Source organism: Nomascus leucogenys, chromosome 5 (assembly GCF_006542625.1).
Source record: "Nomascus leucogenys isolate Asia chromosome 5, Asia_NLE_v1, whole genome shotgun sequence".
Lineage (NCBI taxonomy): Eukaryota > Metazoa > Chordata > Mammalia > Primates > Hylobatidae > Nomascus > Nomascus leucogenys.
The window spans coordinates 87,412,670-87,419,649 of NC_044385.1; the positions used below are offsets into that span (position 1 = coordinate 87,412,670).

The window sequence follows — 6,980 nt, forward strand, 5'->3', positions numbered from 1 at the left end:
GTGAATGCCGTATTTCTCAGAAGTTATCAGACGCTAAAGAAGGGTCGTAACAACAGAGAAGGTGTCACGCTCTTCTTGCTATTGCTTTTCTTACAAGTCCTTTTCACATTCATAGTCCACTTTCCCTGACTTCAGTGACACTACACTTATTTGTGTTTTGTACGTTACATCTCCGTCCTATTTTTGTCTTTGCTCCTTTTATCACCTTTTAACTATAGGTTTCTCCAAAGATCGTTTCTGTTTCTTTCTATAATCACTCACTGGGGAGTCCTTTTATAGTAATTCTAGTCATCCACTTCTATATTTAGGCCTTTCTATTGCACTCCCAATGCCTTCAAATTTTATGCATCCTCAAATTTTCCTGTAATTAGGAAACATCATCTAGAGTTGAAAAGTTATTTTTCTGTAGGTGAAATCTCATCCCTAAGGATTTTTATTCCCTCTTCCACAAATGGGCTGTTCCCAGTCAGACAATCTACATATGACAATGCTTCTAGCATAAAACAGAAACATCCATACTTACAAACTTTTTAGCTACTTAAAGGTAGTTCACAAGTATATTTATTTGTACATCCAAATTATTATGAAACCAACTACTATCGCCAACTCTTGGTGGAAGGCAGAACTGAGGTACATGGCTTTGTTCCCACTATATTAGTACATAGAGGACTGACTGTTCTTGGAACATAGCAGATGTAGAAGTTTGAAAAAAGCACACAGTAGAACAGAACACTGTTGCCTGAGAAAAGTCAACTGCTTGACTCACAAGAGGCCTCAGAGAGTTGCATTAGAGTCATGAGACATAATAACAGCTACCTGTTTTTGAGTATTCACTGGACTAACGTATTTATGTGTATGTGTATGTATATATACACAAATGTGTGTGTGTGGGAGTGTGTGTGTTGTATATAAATTCTCACAGATAGGTATCATTGTTTGCAATTGAAAACTGGGGAAATTATAGCTTAAAGCATTATGTACCTTATCCAAGATCACATAGCTATCATTTAAATCATATCAAGCATTACCTTAATTCAAGCCCAATTACCCTGAGGGTATTAGGCTATACAGTCTATAGGCTGAAAAATTGAATTTGGCAAGGAGAGAGGACAGAGAGAATATTTTAAAATCTCAGGCATTAAGTCATATTGACCTAGCCTGACAGAAAGCCCCAAATTTCCCATGAGAGTTTGTTTTCAGCCTGTTTTCCCATGGCATTGATTGGGCTGTTTTTTACTCTTAAAGTACTGTGGTTTCAACAATAAAATATGCGGTCAACTTAAATTATTCATATTAACAAGATTGGTTCAGAAAATCAATGTGCATGAAAATATAATGAAAATGTGTTACAGCGACTTCCATATTCATGTGACATGGTCACTGCACTTTTTTCTGAAGACAGACTGCAGTGAGAAGCCAAAGAACCAGGTGAATCAAACTGTAGAATGAATGAAATGTTTCTTCACAGCAGGCTGAAGCCTCAAAGGATTCAGCCAATGGAGATGGGATACATACAGCCATTTGGCTTTGATTCCCTCTGTGCTTCTTGGTGCTTCCATGCATACTTCCTCTGGGATGCTCTTCTTTTGGTTTCAAAAGCTGGTAAGTCTCTGCCGATTAACACATGATTTCTTTACAAACACAGAATCTTCCTCAGGGTGTGGGAAGCCTGAGGTCTACCACTGTCTTCTTCAAAGACCTCTTTTGTGCTTCTGTTCTGATTGCGTATCAAATCAGAGGAAAATATATTTTCCCTTATTTCCAAGGTATGAGAAGGCATTTCACTGTAGCCTATGGGTATGAACCAAGCAGACAGCATGGTACCTATGAGCTCAGGCTTTGTGATCACACGGACCTGGCTTCAAGTTCCCATTCTGCGAGTTACTTACTAGTAGTGTTACTTTGAGGATTACTTAGAAGTTTTAATCAATTTATAGCCCAATTACCCTGATTTGATTGTTACACATAGTATGCCTGTATAAAAACATCACATGTACTCCATAAATATATGCAACTATTATGTACTTGTAATAATTATATACAATTTAAAAAATAAAATTAAAATTTTAGAGCATTTACCATTTGCTAGAGAGTATCATAACATTATATGTGTTAAGTTATTTAATTTTTATAGCAATCATTGAGCTAGGTACTGTTATTGTCATTATTTTAATATGAGTCATAAAGCAGCTATGTAACTTGACGAGCTTTCACAGCCAATAGTAGAGGAGCTGAGATGGGAAAGAAGGCAAGTTGCCTCCAGAACTCTCAGTCAACCATTTCCCTGCACTTTGTCCTGTTAAACAGGATTAGGAGTACTTACCTACCTCAACGAATAGTGGTAGATATTTAAATAAGTAAGTGTATTTAAAATGTTTACCACAATTCTTGTTACAGAGTAAGTTTCTTTTTTTTTGTTCTTGTTGAGATGGAGTCTCGCTCTGTCGCCCAGGCTGGAGTTCAGTGGCGCGATCTCGGCTCACTGCAGGCTCCGCCCCCCGGGGTTCACGCCATTCTCCTGCCTCAGACTCCCGAGTAGCTGGGACTACAGGGGCCTGCCACCACGCCTGGCTAATTTTTTTGTATTTTTTTAGTAAAGACGGGGTTTCACCGTGTTAGCCAGGATGGTCTCGATCTCCTGACCTCGTGATCCGCCCGCCTCGCCCTCCCAAAGTGCTGGGGTTACAGGCGTGAGCCACCGCGCCCGGCTGCCTACAGAGTAAGTTTCAATAAATGCTAGCTGTAATAATCTTAATATATTCTCCCCTTTCTGTATCCTTCCAATCATTCATTTTCAAAGTAAACCGTGATTCTGTTGATTTCCTGTACACTATATAATTATTGCTATTTCTGTACCTTTGCCAGTGAATTTTTCTTCAATTAAAAATTCCTGTGTTGTGTGGATAGCTTTTCCAAAACATGATTTTTCTTCACAGTCTGGTGTACGTGACTTTATTCATCCCACTTTTTGGTGCCTTTATCCACATTCAGTTTGATTTCTCTGGGTTTTTACTGAACTTAGAGATTTTAAAAATCATCTAATTTATGTTTTATTATAAGTTATAATCATTTTGCATGTCTTTACATATTGTTCTGTATAATTTTTGGACAGAATAGAATTTCCTCCTATCAGTTTGTAATGTGGATATGAACATTTTTCTTGTTCAATATTTTATATAAATATATTTTCAGTGAGGCTTATTTTATCCACATCTTTGGAAATATTTATGATAATTTAGCATGAATTACTAAATATTGAATATATGTTTTAATTGGAATGTAAAATTTTAAGACTTTCTGGTATATGTAAAACAAATACCTCCAGAAATTTTAGTTATTTATAATAGCACTGTAAGTGTGTGAAGGTACTCATTTCTTCAATAGTATGATTATTGGATTAAAGGTATTTTATTTATTTCCAATATGATAGTTCCAAATAGCATTTAATGGATGGGAATATCAATAATTTTGAAAATGGGAAATTTCTTCCATGTGTTTTTGGAGGTGGATATTAATAGTTTTTCTTACTGTTTTAGGAACAATACTATAAATACACCATAAAATATGGGTGCCATTATTTGTATTCAAATATTTGATAAATTTCTTGCAAATTTACTGTATCTTGACTTGGATTTCCCCAATTAAATAACAAGCTCTTAATGGATAATGATAAACACAGACCAAGCAGGTAGTCAATGTTCAATTAATAATTTTTAAATGGCTGAAAGCAATAATCTCTTAAATTTTAATTAAATACTATTAAAATATCCTTAACTCTCTCTAGCAGTATAAATGATAAATTTCCAGATATAGGAGACTCTGCCTGCTTAGGTAGTATCTGCCACAACACTATTTCTTTTTAATGCTTGCAACGATGAATATAAACATAAACGTTATTTGACTATGATATGTTATATTGTTCTCTAGTGTGAGCATAATCAATTTAATTAATATTCTTTTACCAAAGGTAAAATGTAATGTGATTAACTTTGCTTATTGAAAAAATGTGAAAATGTTTTTCTCCAAATTAAATACATTAGAAACATCATATTCTCATTTTTATTTCTGCTGAATGGACCTCCTACCATCTGGAGACTCTCAGTCCAGGAGATCTGCTAATCCACTTTTGCTTCTTTCTTTGGTCAAATTGTTCCCTAATGTTTAGCAAAATGAAAAGCATGTAACAATTCTTTGCTCCTCCAGAGAAAATGTTTTCTTTTTGTCTGCTTTGAAAAACTGTTCTTTTCATATTGGTCTCTAGCTTACAATGTGAGAGTTAGCAATAAATGAACAACTGAATGGAAATGAAGACCTCAGAGTTGTTTTCCCCATGGAGTCAATGCCTTTGGATAACCAGTGACTCTCTATTCTTCTGTGGCTTATGGTATATTTTCATTATCTGCAAATACAGAAAATAATACCTTTCTCTGATGTCATGCAGATTAAGTAAAAAGTGTGTCTGTATACAGCTTAAAATGTCAGAAGCAAAAAAGAAAGTTCTTATTTCACTCCCAGGGTTGGAGATGAATTCACATGGTCTTCAATGCCAAAGCTTGATAAGATAAAGCTGTAATCAGCATCATAGAAGAATCCCACAGTAATCTTTTGTAGTCCAATGTTGACCAGTCTTCACTATTGTCTCTCTCTACCTTTTCTCATTTCTTCCTGTTAACCTAGTTTGTATTTCCTTATATATAATAGAAAAAAAATTCAAAAGGTCAAAGATATTATCAATAAATCATCCACTGGGATATTGCTGTCAATATGCAATATTTTATATGACAAAAATATTATATATCTTATTAGAGCCATTTTACATTAAGGCAAAATTTGAGACTTTTTTTAACTTGAGATGGTAGGCATTGCAGCAAGTGTGAACTCAGTGTATATTGTTTGGACTTTATGACATGTGAAATGTTCTAGAATTTAAAATCAATTAAATAAAGGATATATAAACTACTTTTATTAATAGGAATTACAAAGCTGTATTAATCCCTAAGTTCAATAAAATTTTGCTGAGAACCATCCAAATAACTAGGTACTGTTATCCCAGTTATAGATGGGAAAATCGAGGCGCAGATCTTATATTATTTTTATTACCTTAAAGGAATACGTGAGACCGGGTAATTTATAAAGAAAAGAGGTTTATTTGGCCCATGTTTCTGCAGGCTGTACAAGAAGCATGGCACCAGCATCCACTTCTAGTGAAGGTTTCAGGCTGCTTCCACCTATGGTGAAAGGTGAAGGGGAACCAGTGTGTGCAGCAATCACATGGCAAGAGAAGAAGTAAGAGAAAGCGAAGAGGTGCCAAGCTCTTTTAAACAATCAGCTCTGGTGAGCAAGAGCAAGAACTCACTCATTACCCTGATAAGTCATTCATGAGGAATCTTCCCTTGGGACCTAAACATCTTCCCTTAGGCTCCACCTCCAACATGGGGATCAAATTTCAACAGGCAATTTGGGTGACAAACACCCAAACTATAGTACACAGTCAGTGAGTATATTAGGCAAAGTTATAAATTAGTTCCAAACTCTCAGCAGCTTAACACAATCAAGGTTTATTTCTTACTCATATTACATGTATATTGTTATTTTCCATATATTTTCACTCAAGGATCAGGCAGCTCTCTTTCACCATGTAATCTCTGCATATACTGGCACCCCTTCACCTTCCACTAGGAGTGGAAGTAACCTGAAACCCTCAAGAATTGGATGCTGGTGCCATGCTTTTTATACAGCCTGCAGAACAATAAGCCATGTAAACCTCTTTTCTTCATAAATTAAGAAAGACCATTGCTTCTGACTCCTCATGTCCAATTCTTAGCTTTCAGTGTCACTGTGGAAGGAAGGAGTAAACATGGAGAGCTCATAGCAGCTATGAAATGGCTTACCCAAACTGGGCACACATTGCTTCCACTCATAGCTCACTGGCCAGAACTCATCACATCCCTCCCATTCCTACTGTCTGTAAGAGATTGAAACATGTAGACCTCTCTTATACCCAGAAAGAAAAACCGAATCAGATCTGAACACTTAGAATAATTTTAGAAGAAAGTTTAAGTAGCTCATCCAAAACCCAACAGCTGGTAAATGGTGGAACTGAGATTTAAATCCAGATAAACTGGCTGCAGAGCCAGCATTGCAAACCACCTTTTTATCATTAATATTCATTTAGAAAACATCTGATGTCATTTTATGGCCTCCATTTTTTGTTTCAAATTGTAAGCTTATGATTTGATTTTAGAATCATTTATTCCAAATATCTATTGCTCTAAAATCCAATAAACACATGGCTTCTTAAGAAACAGTTTTACCCTTATCTAATACACATCCATAAGTGAGTGCAGCTATTGAACATGTTCTCAGTAAATATATATTTGTGTACAAATATACACACATATTATAAATTGCATACATATGTATTATATGATATGTATTACACATATATTATATATGTATTTACACAAACATATAGACATGATATTTACAACAAACAGCACTCAGAGTGCTGTTTTTAAAAGAATCATTTTAATTGCTCATTCTCTTTAGATTTTTAAATGTCATACTACATCTGTTACCTTATAAGGCTACTAGCCAAAAAAAGGACAAAGCATTTTGGATATTTTACCCATATTCTGAGATGATAAAAATTCTATTTCCTCAGTCTGCCAAGCAAACTTAATATTTTAGTAACTCTAAACATTAAAGAACTCTTTGTATAGTGTCTTAAATAAATAGCAGATGGATTTCAGGTTGTCTACATTAAAATGTACATCTGCTCTGAAAAACATATAAATGTAGAATTTTGAGCTTTCTATTTATACCTTTAGCCTAGTGAGGAAAAACAAACAAACAAACAAACAAAACTTAAAGCACACATTAAATTTCAGAATAGCTTCTTGTTATTGTCTGGTCAATAGCAAATAATATGAGGATCATAAAGTCTTGAAGAAGATGTTGAATTTCTTCTGGGAGTGGAT

At 34.9% G+C, this 6,980-nt stretch overlaps 1 long non-coding RNA gene across 1 annotated transcript; it reads right to left on the reverse strand.

Annotated features, from left to right (window-relative positions):
* Positions 1 to 1,315: 1,315 nt before the first annotated feature.
* Positions 1,316 to 4,875, reverse strand: LOC115835198. Its single transcript, XR_004030191.1, has 2 exons — positions 4,422 to 4,875; positions 1,316 to 1,610 (listed from the first exon to the last, which is right to left on the reverse strand). It is a non-coding gene; the product is annotated as an uncharacterized LOC115835198 (long non-coding RNA).
* Between the last annotated feature and the right edge of the window lie 2,105 nt (positions 4,876 to 6,980).